Source organism: Leptonychotes weddellii, chromosome 5 (genome assembly GCF_054177405.1).
Source record: "Leptonychotes weddellii isolate Sample4059 chromosome 5, ASM5417740v2, whole genome shotgun sequence".
NCBI classification, from domain to species: Eukaryota; Metazoa; Chordata; class Mammalia; order Carnivora; family Phocidae; genus Leptonychotes; species Leptonychotes weddellii.
Window position 1 is genome coordinate 111,324,289 of NC_138373.1, and position 16,342 is coordinate 111,340,630.

Consider the following 16,342-nt stretch of genomic DNA (forward strand, 5'->3'; position numbering starts at 1 on the left):
CAACAGTCAATCTAAAAGGAGTTTGCAAGGAAGCTAAATACATGTATCTTAGCAGGAAACTACTGTGATAGAACGTTTCAAGAACTAAAGCTTAAAAAAAAAAAAAAGTTAGAAATTTTCCTTGAACTTAAAGCTGCCCGTTTTATGGAGTACGAGATTACAACGCCCTTTCACTCTCCTGTTGGCCTTTGGATCGCCTGACTGAAAGGTGGATCATCTACCTCCGTTCTCATTATATACCATAAAAGAGAAGAACTAAAGTTAGAGCTGTTTCACGCAATTCAACTCAACTTTCTGTAGAAAATACGAATAAAAGCAGGACCAGGTCACTGTTACTCATGTCTGATGGCCATTTTAAGAAGGAATTTAGTGCACTCACCAGCACCAACAAATGTCAGTGTGCTTTTCACCATACATCTAAAACAAGGCAGAACTACCCTAAGAAGGAAATGGCCACATTAACCAGTTCCTCCCACCTGAAATACATTTGGAACTGCCCATAAACTCATACAAATAAGAAATATAAGTGTACAGGTTGTTTTCCTCATATGGTCTGAATTGGGAGTTTCTGAATTCTTGATTCACCTGAGTAGTCACAAATTCACTCCATCGGTATATAAAGGTCCATTGTTCAAGTAGACCAAATTTTAGAGCTGCAGAAGGCCTGCACTGTGGAAGAATATATTCTAACAAAAGTCTCTGTGTTCTATTACTAGGTTGAACTTTTGTTATTAAGTTTCCTATGACCACATAACCTTTTCTCAGTTGCCTGCTTATGCTTACTCCATAACGATAAAGAATATGAAGACAGGAAAAAGACTGGGACAAATAACCCCACCTGCTTTTCCTCACCTAGTCTTTTGCTTATGAGAGCATGCATATTTAGTTCCTGCAATATTTAAATACAATTCTCACTGGAATCTCAAAGAAGGATGTTAAAGAGAAAAACTGATCCAAAAACCAAATACAACCAGTTTTTTTACATATGGGTAATAATTCTGAGGGATCAGTGTTTTGTACCAGAAAGAATCTGTCGGTCTCCTCATAGCCCAGGCCATTCAGACTTGAAAACTTTAATAGCAAAGCACAAATACACTTTTCCAGAAATCTTCTGTCATAGTGCCTACTACTGACACTTTCATAAATTTCCTTATAGAAGCTGCATAATCCACCACAGAAAACCAAAGTGTTATGCTGTATTATTAAACTCAGCAGAAAGCTCCATATGCAGCAACAGGAGGCCATAGGCAATTAACTCTGTAAATTGAAAGCTTTAAAATTTTTGCATGACCTTTAAAGGTCAACACAGTTGCCCATTCACATGCATGCAATTATAACGGACTGCTTCATAGCAAAAAAAAAAAAAAAATAAGAAAAAGAAAAGAAACAAAAAAATTTAATGAAACTAACCCTGCATTCATTAAAAGCTACTATGCACTCTCCAGGCTTTATGTAAAGAGTTAGTTTTACATAACACATGGAGATAAAAGAGCAAAGGAGACTTGTCTGCTTGTTCCCATTTTGTCAAAGTACTAAATTCAGCCCAGCACCATAATTGCTAAGAATGCAACATTATCACATTAACCAACCACTCTGAAGAATTTCAAAAATTTACTGTGTAAAGCAACATAAATATAAATTGAATTAAATGAGTATGTTTGTGCTATGGCTAAAGGAAAGGGAGACGTACCTTTGCTAACCGGTCATTCAAGGAAAATCATAAAACAATTACAGCTCCTATGGAATAATTTAGGAAATTGAAGTGATTAAAAGGACTTCATCTAATATAAGCATATATTCTCTGATTCCTTAGTTTTATCTCATACCCCATATGGATCACTGTGAACAAAATGGAATATTCTCCTTATAGCTTATATATTGTTATCATCTGAATCAAAAAGTAACTGAAAGTCTTCTATTTTCCAATGACAATATCAATCAGTTGCCTAAGTAGGTGAGAATTTCACTGATTCCAGTGACTAGCTTGCCTATCATCACAGCACGGGATGAAATCCAACATATACATGTGGTATACACATTGGAAGTGGGTGGGTTTTGGAAATCTAACAAATTTGGAATATATCAAGATGTTTCTGGGAAATTTATAGATACCATTTGTAAACCGGAGTAGTATGCTCTAATGTAATGCATGGTTTGTTTTAACTGTGGAGGCGCATATTTAATAAAGATGGCATACAAATATATTCAGTGTTTTAAATGTGTTGATTCCCAGTCATAGGGTCAATAAACACATCCCAAGCACCTCTACATAAAGGATAAAGTTGATTTTTTTGCATTTGCAACCTAATAAATAAAAATATCTCCCAAAGAAAAACTAAAGAGAAAAATATACTACATGCAACAGTGGTTTAAACAGTAAACTCAATCATAAATGACCTTGTTAAACCATAAATACAATTGCACTGTAGGTTAAATCACATAAAAAAGTGAAAAATGTAGACTTTTTGAAAGTCGTTCTTCCTTCTTTAACACAAAACCAGTATTTTACATGGGTGCCATTAGATGCATACATACATATGCATATGGATATATAGACAGAGTTAAAGATTAGGTAGATAATACAGAAATTTAGATTTAAATATTACTTTTCTCACATTCCAACAGGTCCAACCATACCTGTTAAATTTCTGTTAAAAGAATTGTTATAGTTCATTGACAAGGACACTTGAATCACTATGCCAAATGAATAGAATCAGACGTTCTAAAAATGACCAAATAAAGTAGTGGTCAATGACAACTAAAAAATAAAAACTGACTTTTAATTCTGTTTGCTGGGCCTACCTTTCCATCTTCCCTGTTTCAGACTATGCTCCAAATCTAAAGTAAAACTTTTCTCTAAAAGGACTTAGGGTAACTCCCTTATGAAATTATTCCTGTTCTTCCAGTGGTATAATTCAATATGCTTCAAGTAGTTTAAAATAAAGTTAACCAAAGAGTTTTGGAACATAATGGCAAAGGTACCATATTACATAGCATTAAAGAAATCAATGGATTGTAAGCAAGATAAATCACGTCAAAAACTGTGCAAGTATGTAGACCAGATATGAAGTTGACTTAGCTAGTTTTGCCTTCATATCTAGCAACAACCTGTATTAACGCATGTCTTCTCTTTCTTTTGATGGAGCCTTATTAATGACAGGTTGATGAATTGCATTCACAAATGTCAGGTACAGATCAAAGGGGACTAGGTTAGATGCTTATTTTACTTCGTCTTAGGGTTTTTCACCAAGGAAACAAAACTGCATTGCACAGTCAAGTTCTTTATTTTTACTTGAATCTTCAAGGAAAAAAACAGCTGCAGAATAATACAACTTAATGAGGTATCCCTAATAAAATACTGGAGAAGTAAAAGTGGGGGCCCTTAACTGTTTGCACTCTGGTTGTTTCATCTTCTCAAATCCATTGGAAGTCGCTGATGACACTTTGGAACATTCCTACTTTGGGACATACATCAGACAGGCAAATGGTCATCAGTTTGCCACCACAGCGGAACTTCGGCAGAATCTGACAATACCTTTTACTACGGCCCATGATAATGCCTGGAAAATGCTGGAAAGACACATCTTATCCTACATGTATAGGTTAATCCATACCGGCAATTATGATAAATCAACCCTAAAATGCACATCTAACATTTCAATATTCAAAAACACCTTGTCAAAGGATCATCATTAAAATGCAATACTGAAGAGATTAGATCCAGGACCACCAAAACTTTTTAATAATATACAAAATAATTTCCATAAAATCTTTTATCACCTCCTAAGTTTCATCACTTTATAAATTTTTAAAAAGGAAAAGTGGCCATGTCTAAAAACAGACCTTTTTACAGCTGTGTCATCACATTTTATAACTTGGTGGTTAGTAAATACTATAATGCATTCTCTAAGCACTATGTATCTTTTTTGTCACAGATCCATGGGCATTTCAATGAATCTTCATTTTCCAATTTATCATTGTTAAAATAGCTAACATTTTTCAGATTCAAAAATCACACCTACCTAGAAACCTTAGATTCCCCCTTCGGTAAAACTTGTAGCATTATAGGTGTTTGCTTTAAGGTCAAGGTTTTTGATTCTTCTTCTTATACATACATATAGCAGTATGTATAAATACGTAAGTTCAAGTAGCCTCAACTACACAATCTATTAAAGGGCAAGAAAAGAATCAAGATTTTAGCCTCAAAAAATGTCTGATTTAAATAAAACAACACACTAAAACTGTGTTCTTCCTCTGAAGAGTCACTGTGCGTCAGCATTCAGTTGGTAGTGACACTTCTCTCATAGTATCATATCTCTAAATAATGTAATCCAGTTTTTTTCACCCAAAATTAAGAAAATAAAATTAAAATAAGCTCCAGTGTGGTTACTGATGGCCTTTCAATGGCTACTGATGGCTTTTAAAATTAGGACTCTAAGAAAGGTCCACATGCAAACAACTGACTCAGGATGTGATCCAGAACAGATGAAGTAGGTAAAGAAAAATGCATCTGATCCTTTTTAAGGATGTTAGGTAGCAAATCTGAAATTGTAAAAGATTCACCAGTCTGAGAATACATGTGCAAACATGGAAAGCCTGGAATAAATACAAATAATCTTCATGCTCTTTTAAGGGCTTTAGAAGTGTTTCTAATCTCCTTTGCTAGTTATTGCCATTTAGCACCTTTACATAGAAATCTTAAATTACTCATTTGTCTTAACTTACATTGCCTAATAGAGCAGTTTTAAAGTGTTAATTGATAACAGCCTGATTACTGATGTCTCAAGCAATCTAGTTGGGAAGACAGGAACCAGATGATTATCATCCAGTCAATAGTCATTGAAATTCATCCTGTCCTGAGTGAAGGACCCTTCTACAGTTAACTGCTTTGGGGGCACTTTTCAGAGTAAAGATTGTATATAGGGTTTTTGTTTTTTCAAAAATGATTTTTGCAAAATTCAAGAAGGGATTTAACACTCGCAAAACGAAGATGTTCTTTTTGGTCTTCTTGCCACAAGCCAAAGTCAGCTCCTACACAGGAAAGAGAGGCTAACTAGCCACTACAGTAAGTATACATTTGATTCCAAACGCTTGTTTTAACACTTGGTCAGGAAGTGGAATACTGAATAGGAAAGCGTCGCTTCTACCCGAGGGCTCAGCAAGCTCCCACAGTTCTTCCTTTTCAAGTAGAGACTAGATAGCTCAGTCTGCAATTCTAGGAGAAATAGGGCGACGAATATCAAACTTTCCTTTGCAAAGGCACTTTCTGGAAATAACACGTTCCCCACTGACAAGTGCAGATCAGTAGCCTAAAGAAAACACCTCTTGGTAGGAACCTGGCCTTTTGGAATTGAAGGGGGAAGGGAGAGCAAAGCAGCGGGGCAGAAAAACCGGGTACCATTAACAAGATTTGGGAGGCATCTATCAGGAAAGAAAGAGGAAAAAAAACAGCATTCGTTTCTCGAAGCTGTTCTTTTCCTGAACGTTGTTCGTAAAATGATCCCTTTCCTCAAGCTCTCCTGTAGAATCCTTTACTAAAGCTTTATTTCAGTCATGAAGTGTCCGTTCCCAAATCTAGGTAAATCTTGAAATAGATGAGGCTCAGGAACTTACCAAGCTGATTCTTTATGAAAATAGTTGAGAGGTGGGGAAATCAATAGCCTCACTGAAATGCCCACCCTCTGCAGACAGGCCCGAGAATCAACTAATCAGAAGTGGACAGAAAGTAGGGATTTCAGAAAGGCGACCCAACACATCCCATTGATCCTCTCTTGAACGCGACCCCCAACTCCTTATTAGGAGTCAAAATGGTTACCAAGCGGGATTGGTTCGGTTGAGGAATGGAATTAAAACCCACTGCAATCCTCGGCCGGGTCGCTCGCTGTGTTAGGAGAAATGGGGCAGGGAGGGAGGGAGGGAGGGCACCGCTCCCGGAGCCTCCTTCGCGTGCTCCGATCCTCTCTCGGCGTCCCTCTACCCCCGCCCCTACCCTGACCGCCCGCGAGCGAGAAGCCGGGCGCCCAGCCAGCACTGCTCTCACCTGGCGCCTTCCCGGGGCGGGCCCCCTACGGCCACCGATCCCCAGGGAGGGGAGGGCTTCCGCGCCCCAGGTCCTCCAGCTGCCTCCGGGTCCCCAGCGCCGGCGGGGGGCCGGAGACGCGGCTCGCACCTACCTGCAGCCCGGCTTCCTGGTGGCGGCAACACCTAGCGATGCTCCTGCAGCTTCCGCGGGCCCGCGCCAGCCTTATCGCTCTTGCATCGCTTCCAAGATGCCAATCCGCCGTCACCGTTCTGGGGCATAGGGAACCCAAGTCTGGTGGTGTGTGCTCGTGGAGGGCGTGTGAGTGTGGCCCTGAGCGTGCGTGTGTGCGCGCGCGTTTCCTCCTCCGATAGCAAAGGGTTCAGGAATCGCTTGACATCTAAACTGGGGTCCCCTGAAAGCGGGTGCAAGGTGGAGTGCGTGAGCCTCGTCGCTTTTGCCCCCCCTCGCGCTCTTTATTCCACGGTGTCAAAGTAATCAAAAGATTTGTTTACTGAGGCAAAGCCAAAGTCCCGCAGCCCTTGCCAGCGCCCGCGGTCGCCCGCTGTCCTCGTCGGAGGCGTGGGGTGCGCTCGGCTCCCCGGACTGCGAGGATCGAGGCGGTCTTGCAGCAATTATCTTATTCCATCTCTGATTTGTTTGCCTTTAACGCCGAGTAAAGACTTTTCCTCTCGCCTCACGTCGTCGCTCCCTCTCACATTCACACACCCTCACACATCCACCGTCCCTCTCTCCCGCCCTCCCTTTGGCTCTCTGGGGAAAGGCAATTGGACGGAACGATTCACCTTCAGGAAAGCAGTCTCTGCCACGTACGTCTCCTGTTCCCTGGCTCTCGCAGGTCCCAAGTCTCCACCGTGGAGGAGCTGCAGGGGAGGTTAGGGGCAGCAAGGAGGGGAGGCTCTGCGCTCGGCCGTCCTCAGCCCTCAAGACGCCAGCTTCCTCGGATCAGGTGCCCCTTGTTCCCGCTTTTAGCAGCTAGGTCCCAGCTGGTGCCCTCTCGGAGACTTTGCGCCCAGTCCACTTAGCAGCAACTCCTGGCCAGCTGCAGCCCCTCAATCCCGCCTCGAAGCGCTGCGGGCAGAGCCCCACGCAGCCCAACCGCTTCCCCCCTAGACATCGTGGGCTAGAAGGAAGGGAAATCCGCCGCTGTCCCCTGTCCCCAGCACGCTGCCACCGTCACCGCCGAGAAGGTGCGAGTTCCAACATCGAACACAAGCGAGCAGGTGTTACCTGGGTCACTTCGCTAAGGCGGGAGGAAAAGAGAGAAAGGGGCAGAGGAGGGCACCCAGGAAACAAATCCAGATGACCAGAAGAGGGAAAAAGAAAAAAGTAAGCGATTTAGCAATCCAAACCTCCTCTCCGCCTCTCACCCCAGGCACTGTACTGTCAAAAGACACCGGTGGTCAAAAGACACCGGTGGTGTCTTTTAGGAAGTCACCGTAAAGGGCAGACCCCCCCCCCCCGTGCCGCCCAGACCCCTTATTGCAAGCAGCCTGGCTGTCCGGGGAGTACGGAGTGAGGGCCTCCTTGTATAGTGCAAGGAGCACGCAGGGAGAGAATAGGTCCCGACACTCCAGGGTGAGTTAAGCAGTAAAATGGGATAGCAGAACCCGGTTACGTCGCCTCCCTCCGTCTCTCCCAACAGCCTGTTCTGTTAGCAGCCGCGGCTGCTGCTTATAGCAAACTGCGGTCCTGAAGAAAAAGAGACAGTAAAAGATGGGAGGGCGGCAATCGGTATAAAAGCTGGACTATGTCTCCCTCTAGAGGGAGAACCGGGTTAGAGAGCTTGACTGGAGGTAAGTAGGACTCCCAATTTCTCCACAAAGAAAAAGAAATGGGTATCTGGTTTCAGAGAATTTTGCATTTTTACAAATTCCAACCTCTAATGGATTTAGAGAGAGGATTTGCAGTGCTGCCCCATGTAAGCAGAGTCCTTGCTAAAGGAACCTTGTGATATTTACAGAAATTTAATAGCAAGACCCTGGAAGGTCATGTCCTTACAGGTTTGGTCAAATTGGGTGTTGGTTTAAGCAGTATGCATACGAACTCAAATGAAGGGTCTTCTTAGGCTCACTTTGACCAAGTTTGGTCATGAGCAAAACCTTAATCTAATGATTAGAACAGTATTTTAAAAAGCATAAGTAGTAATAAGAGATTTAGAAAAAGAAAAGAAAATCTGAAGCAAAAAAATAGGATGCTTATCTACAAGATCTTACAAGTCCCTTACAAACTAGGGATATCTCAAAGATCTTGTTTTGGAGCCAATATTTATACCTCTTAATCAACTAACTGATAATTTCCAAGGTGACTAAATTCCTTCCAGCTCTAAAGTTCTGTGCTTTTATAGCTTCAATTCACTGAAACCTTTGACAAACTAGGTATCACATGCCCCCTCCACCAGCTAGAAAATAGAAGTAACACTAGTCACCATATATACAAATATGGAATATATGTTTCACTTGTTAGTGATTTTATCTTAACGTGCTTTGTAATTCCAACATATTTTAGATCTAAAAGGCATCAAGTAATGTAGGTTGGCATGGTTGTTTTAATAAAGGTGCCCCAGATTTTATAATGTTTTGTTACATCAGTGAAGTTCAAGTGAGGTCCCATTAGTAACTTTAATATTTAGATTTTGTGAACTTACCATTTGAAAGTTTGTTTTCAAAAATGTTTCTGTATGTTTGAGTTATAAAATATATACAAACATTATGATTAAGTTCCTTCCCACTCACCATTCACTCTGAATTTTTGGAGTGATTCTATTTTAACTTGATAAATCTAGCTTAGTATAAGCTTAAGAAAGAAAAGAATTTATAAGAAAATACCTTAGACTAACAAGGAGCAGGAGCTAAATCATGTGGGGTTTATTATTTTAGCTAATTGTACTATAGTAGATTTGAATCAGCCTAGCATATGACAGTCATTTTCAGGTACCCTCAAATGGTCTCTTTCAAAAGATTCATGTCATGTATCAAAGATTTTTATTTCATTCCTCTTACCTAGCGACTTATTTCTCCAGGAAGCACAGTTTTCGTTTTAAAACAACTGACACTGTTTCACTGCAAATCTTACAGTAATTCTGTGTCTGCTCTGTTAAGTAGTAGGATAGAATCCAAGCAGGAATGGCATTGGAAACTGGGGCTCTGTGCTGGGAGGAATAACCATTTACAAAATCACTTTAGAACATTGGCCTTCCTTTCCCACAAGAAATAAAATGCATACATCATAATCCTTCTAGTTTCTAATTCAATAGCTCTGTGTGGTTGTAGGAAAATCTATAATTTTATCCTATTGTTAAAATGGATGACATTGTCATCCTTGTTTTCCGAATTAAACTTGTCTTCTTATAAAAAGATGAAAAAAGCAAAAAGAACAAATGTATACATTAATTACAAAATACAACAGAGAATTTCTTATCCAGAGTCCTATGATGTTGAAACTCTTTAACAACATTTGTACTATTTGTCAGTATCCAAATAATTCCTAATGATTTTTAGATCAAGGTGTTCCTCTTTCCAGCACCTCCTAGACTTTAAAACCAAATCTTTGGTTTTCTCTCCAAAACAAAACAGCAAATACCTCCTCAGTTTAATAGGGGGGGTATTTGAGACCATGCCTCTTATCTATTTGTTTAAACTGCCCCGCTTCCTCCTGTGAAAGCAGTAAACAGTAATTGCTTGGAATGCTGAACTTCACTGATCGTAACTCTGCCTGTGGCTCTTCATATTCTGAGGGATTACTAAAATGTCACTTGGGGGCATTTTAAGCTTTCTGTCAGGGCTTTAATATGTGATCCCAAATCTTCATCTCAAGTCCTCACAACATCCCATAAAATAGATGATATACCTTCATTATACATATTTTTTTAAATTGATACTTAATGTCACTGTCACAAAATGGCCAAGCTGGGATCCAAACTAAATCCGAAGCCAGTTTTGGGGTTTTGTTTGCTTTGGTCTGGGCTTTGATTTTTCTCTACCCTCCCCAGAACCACCACTAAAACATGCTATCTCTTGTTTTAGAAATAAAAATCATTTGGACCCGAATATGGAACAGCCTTAGCTGAGGAACCTGCGTCCATCAATAAGAATAGAAGAAGTGGTGGGAATGAGAAGAAAAATGAGCACCAGCTCCCCTCAGTACTCTGCCAGGCTCTAGGGTATTAAAACAAATGAACACAGAGTTCTAATTCCTAGTGCACAAGTGGACAGGAGTGTCCCATACAAGCCACTCAATCCCGCTTATCTCTTGTTTTGTTTCTTTGGTGCTAACCACCTTATTTCTATCTTTTGCAATAATGCTCATCTTGTCAGTGTTGTCATCTAATTAGGTGAACAGAAGGAAGCCCAGAATCCATTCCATATAACCCAAGGTAATGTGTGTATGTTAATAACTTTGAGAATCCCCATCACCTAGCATAGTACCTAACACAATAAATACTCTTTAAATATTTCGTGCTCAGTAATCAGGACACCAAAGAGCAGATAAGCAGACGGACACCGTGGAAATAAAGCAAGAGAACTACTCCCTGGAATGGTAGGAGAAAGAACTTAGGAGGGAAAACTGTCCTATATGCAGTAAGTAGGCAAATCGAAAAAAACCCTTCACAATGTAGTGACTTAGAGAACAAATATTTATTGGGCACCTGGGTGGCTCAGTGGATTAAGCATCTGCCTTCAGCTCAGCTCATGATCCCAGGGTCCTGGGCTCCCTGCTCAGTGGGGAGCGTGCTTTTCCCTCTGCCTGCCGCTCCCCCTGCTTGTGCTCGTTCTCTCTCTCTCTCTATCTGATAAATAAATGAAAATTTAAAAAAAAAAGAACAGATATTTAGTTCACATTTCTGTGGATTCACAGCTGGGTTGAGCTCAGCGAGGCTCAGCTGGGCAGTTCCTCTGGACTCAGCTCATGTGTCTGTGGTCAGCCGGCAGGGTAGTGCTTCACTCACCTGACAATTGGCTGACTGTAAGCTGGAGTGCCAGGGAGTAACTAGGCCACGTGTCTCCTTCCAGCTAGTAGGCTAGCCTGGCTGTTTCATAGGGTGGCAGTCACAGGCTTCTAAGAGTAGCAATAGGGGAATCACCTTCCAAGTCTTAGCTTGCATCATGTTTGTTACACTCCCCTTGGCAAAGCAGTTCTTCAGGCCAGCCCAGACTCAAGGCATGAAAAAAGACTCCATCTCTTGAGGGGTAGAGCTACAATAACATATTCAAGAACCTGGTACAAGGAAAGGAAGAACTTGTTTTCATTTTTATAATCGATTACAATAGCTATCCCAGAAGGCTAGCATTTTGCACGGTAGCTTCATCCACCAGGCGTCTGGTAGACTGACCCGTGGAAAGCAGAGTATTCCCAGTATGGAGTAAAGGACACCGATCTTGGGTAAGAACTAGAAGTTTGTCCAGATTATCAAGTCTCCAGACTTGCTCCCATTATCAGATACAGTGTGTCCAACAGCTTTCACCAATACAATGGAACAAGTCTCTGTAATTCTTCCTCACTAGGAAGCACAAATTTTCCAAGACAATCTACTCTCCGGGCAGCCATTGAATTAATTAATCCTAAGGCTTTAATTTACAATTCAGATTTATCAACACTATTATAAAATCTGACTTGTTCTGCTAGAAATCACTAGCAACCTTTACACAGCAGTGATGATTTCATAGTTGGTACGTGGACCTCACGTCATCTATTTTGGCTACTTAGAGACATTGTTTACTTTCTGATTTCTTAACATGTTCCAAAGAGTTGAGATGAAAAACACGTATCATAAATGACTTCCCAAGTGGGCTTGATTGAAACCCTTGGTACCACCACATCTGTAAACAATCTCACCTAGTTAACTCCAACTTACTTATTAAGGCTCAGGACCAGAGTTCTCTTCTCTAGGATCATCTGCAATTCCCTTCTACTGTGGTAACTGTTTCTCTCCTGTGCTCCCAAACACCTGAAACTTCTCTCCATTTTTACACTCACTACATTGTATCATAATTTATATTTTATATTTTATAAATTATCCCACATTAGTACATTTGTGTTTCACCTAGTAAAGCTGCAGACATGGATGGCTGGGTGAGTAACCAATATATTCAATTGACAAGATTTTGGAATAACATATGATCACATTTATTTTAACATCTAATAATAATGACTTAAAGCTTCCAACCTGCTGATCACATGAATGTAATTACATGATATTACATTCTCAAGTGACTTCTGGAAATCTCGAGCAATGGTGACATGGTCTATGAAATCCTTCTTCATTGCTGCGTGCACACACACACACACACACACACACACATCACGAGAAACAAGGATCTCAAATGCACTCCTTAAGGTCAATCTTGTCCTGCTGACCTCCAGAGCCCCGCCTACTTGTTTCTATTTCCGACATTCAGCTGTTTCCATGCACATTTTAACACTAAGCCTCATTTTAGAATGGTAACTGAAGTCCAATTTGCTCCAACAGCTGAACTACAGTGGTCCTAGGGTACACGGAAAGTTCCACTTCTCCACGATGCTACATTCAATCAAAGATCAAAGAAAAATAGCCCTTGACTCCAGAAGCCCTAGGTTTTTATAATCAACTCATTTAAGTTACAAGCACATAAACCTTTTTCCCACATTGCCAAAGCAATTAGGTAAGGAAGAGACCCAGCATTAGCTTCATGCTGAGCCCAATAAGAGCCCTTCCCTTTGACAACTTAGATACTGGTGTTTTGCCCAGGGCTCTAGGGTGTAGGTATCCTTATCCCTTGCGAACACTGAGGTCAGCCACAGGGAGGGATGAGGTGAGGTGGGCATTCTTGGTCTCTCTGCCTACCTGGATGCTTGCTGAGCTGCATAGACCAGAGAGAAAAAGAGCCCTTGGGAGAATCTAACATTTGTTTCCCCAGTAGTGGGGGCAAATGTGAAATTATAGAGAAGTGTCTGCTTCTTGCCTGAAAATTTCTAAAGGTGGGAGCCTGGCTGAAGTGACCAAGAACAGCAGTCCAAAGTAGAGGGATCATCGGATAGTCAAGAGGCAAATCTATTACTTCACAGGTCAAAGACATATTAGTTTTATGGACCAAGTGGCCACCACAAAAGGCTGTAGCCGGAGACATCAAGGCACTGGGAGAAAAATAAAACAATGTCTTGATTGCACTTCACAGTTTGTACCCATTTATTAATGAGCTGAACAATAGGTTATATGAATAGTGGCCTTTTGGACAGTTTAGTTCTGCAATATAAGGCAGCAAAAAAAACAACAACAACCAGCAACCCTATATTACAGACACTACTTGCTCATAGAAAGGACCTATTAATATTATGCTAGTCTGAGATTTCATGATTTCCAGAACTAGGTAAGCAGCAAGTAAGTAGCTACAGAGTTATTATGAACAACTCACACGGATAGAACTGGGAAGAAATGGACAAATCCCAGATATGTGAGAAATTAATGGTCCATATAATGAAATACCAGTCTCAGCAGCATAGATTGGAGGGCAGGATCATCAGAATTGAGGGTGTTGCCCTAATAACCATTCTCTTCCTCCAGCAGAAATAAAAATTTCCATTGGCTTGAGGTAAGAAGTCCAGGGTCTTTAACCACTTTACCTCATTTAATTCATTGGCTGTCTTCTTTCAGAAGATTCTCGTAACAGTTACCCAGAGTTGGTCCTCCTCCAGTCTTCACTGAAGGAGTGACACAATCTCCTACAGCCAATACTACCAGCTCTAGATTGTCCATCTCTTGACTTTATCATGCTTATAGTAATCATGGGCATTTACTATTTCTTCTAGTCCTCATTCTTCCTGCCTGGTTTATTGGATTCATTAGATTGCTCTTGGCCTCTCACTCCCTTTTTACCCTCTTTCCTCTCCCTACTTACCCCATGCAAGTTTATGGAAGCAGATAGACTCTTACTTTAGCAGGGAACCAAGATATCATAGAGCAAGGTACATCCTAGAGGTACAGACCAAGATGAAAGTCAATTTTCAGTGCCATACTTAAAAGGCTGGGCCCTTCTAACCTTTAGCTCAAAGTCTCATTTCCCTCTATAATTTGCTGACTAAATAGATTTTCATAACCCACAGTTTTGTTCATTCACAGAATGTGGCTAAGAATGTGGCTAAGAATTGGGAGAAGGGGAGTGAAATCCACTGAGCCAATTGACCACACAGTAAAGACCATTTCTAACTGAAGCTAAGTAGAGAGCAATATTTACAAATTTTCAATCAAAAATGGCAAACAAAAATCAGAAAGAAAACTAACTTACCTCTTTCTTCTCATAATAGTTCCATAAGATAGATATTATCTCACTTTATGATTTATAAACTAAAGCTCAGAGGTTAGATAACTTGCTCAAGTAATTCAGTTAAAAAGTGAGGGCAGCCAGAATTATAATTAGATTTTTCTTTACTCAAGCACATAAACAAGAATTCTTGTCTCCCAGTTCCCAGTCCAGTGTACTTTTCACTCTACGTATTGTTCTGATTTAATTATTTCCAGACAGCTCAAGCTCAAGCTCTGAAATTTCTCCATGTAAACTCTCTTCAGATTCTTGTACAAAGTTTCCTCCCATTTTAGTATGATACAGAGTGATTTCTGTCAGCCAACATGATCAAAAGGGGAAAGTTTTAGAGTTTCAATTCCTCCATGCCTTTTGGCCACCCGGTGTCGAAACAGTGAAACTGCAGGCAAATACTAATGTTTCTAGACAAACACAGTAGTACATACTGTCAGCTTTGCAGCAACAAAAATAAATGATGACAGAGGCTCCAGAGTTTTTGAATGGTAAAGTTTATACATAAAGAAGATACTCCCGCAACAGAAATATGTGCATGAAACCGAGAAGACAAATTTCTTAAAATGAAAATTTTAAATAGCATAAGTGAAGATGTGCCTGTTCCAAAAAATTAAGGAGTAAAAATAAATGAGATAATAAAATTTAATTGTATGTATGGAAGCAGTCAAAAATAAGAGAAATGGTATTCAGGTTTTTTCTGCACATTTTTTAATGTAGAGGTTAATTAGACAGTGTAATGAGCCACACAAAGAATTAGTGGAATTGCCAATATTAGAGGTATTCAGCAAAATCTCTGGCTAGACAACTGATGGGAAACCTATAGAAATCAAGTTCCACCAAGTTGTAATGACAAACACAAGTGAACAACATGCAGCAAGGGATCCATTAGGACTAACATTAAAACATCATCATCTAAGTGGACTTACTATGCATTTAATTGTATATGGATAGCCCCTGCCCTCTGGAAAGCACAATCTAATAAAGCAGAAATGATGACATCACCATAAAATGATGCTATTGGCTCACAAATCCAGTTACATGAATGACAAAGAAGAATGAATTTTAGAGATTGGAAATAGAGCATATGTTTATTTTAGATTTAAAAAGTAGAAAAATAACCATAGAACTCTATGATAAAAAAATATTTTTAATGATAATAGGTCTTCTTTCATAATTATTTAGGATTTGTGTTTGGGCTCTCTGGGTCAACCTCTCTTGTGAAATCCTATCTCTCTCTATTAGGGTGTTGGCCCCAACACGATGGACAAATGTACAAGGCTATAGGTCAGCCCAGTGGCTCTCAACATTTTGATTAGTTTCCTTATGTAGGATAGAAAGCATTCTCATAAATGTACCAGGGTGGTTCAAAATTTTTGGTTTCTTTCTTTAAGTCCTTTCTCTCCCACTGACAAAGCATAGCTAATACTAGTGAGTGAAAAGGACACTTAGAGGGATAACTTTTCCAGTTTATATTTCAAAATAAATACTTCCCAAAGTTCAGTGCTTTATTAGTAGTAACTTTATTATTAACCACTAACTTTACAACAAATCACCACATTGCATGAAGCTTGTAATCAAGTAATAAATACTGTTCAAGATCATAATATAATGATCCCTTTGTGGTTCAAGGCATAGAGCAAATCAGGAAAAAGTGGGTAGAAGGAGATTTGGTCTATACTTACCATCAGCTCATAGAATTAGAAAGGAAGTTTCCAAAAGTGCTCAGTTTTTCTTTAATTCTAAAAGTTTGCCTTCAATCTATCCCGTACCCAAAATCTCTTTCTCATTTTAATAATATTCAATACTCAGCTATGAAAATAATATTCAATACTCAGTTATGGAAATTCAATACTCAGCTATGGAAATTAAGCACCTTGTAAGGAGGTGCTTCATTGAGGGCTCTATTTCACAATATGCCTATTTCTTCAGTTCTGTCTTCTGTGGTTTTGAATAAGAATCTCCATCTCTTTATGATCAGATTTCAAATTCACCAAGGATATCCTCCAGGAAA

The 16,342-nt window shown here is 40.1% G+C and overlaps 1 protein-coding gene across 2 annotated transcripts in view; it reads right to left on the reverse strand.

The window, feature by feature from the left end:
* Positions 1 to 7,460, reverse strand: part of TAFA2 (TAFA chemokine like family member 2) — a 425,372-nt gene extending 417,912 nt beyond the window's left edge. For both annotated transcript variants that reach the window (XR_014145740.1, XM_081821979.1), the window contains exon 1: positions 6,174 to 7,460. The gene's annotated coding sequence lies outside the window, so the exon portion shown is untranslated. The remainder of the gene's footprint in view (positions 1 to 6,173) is intronic.
* Positions 7,461 to 16,342: the final 8,882 nt, after the last annotated feature.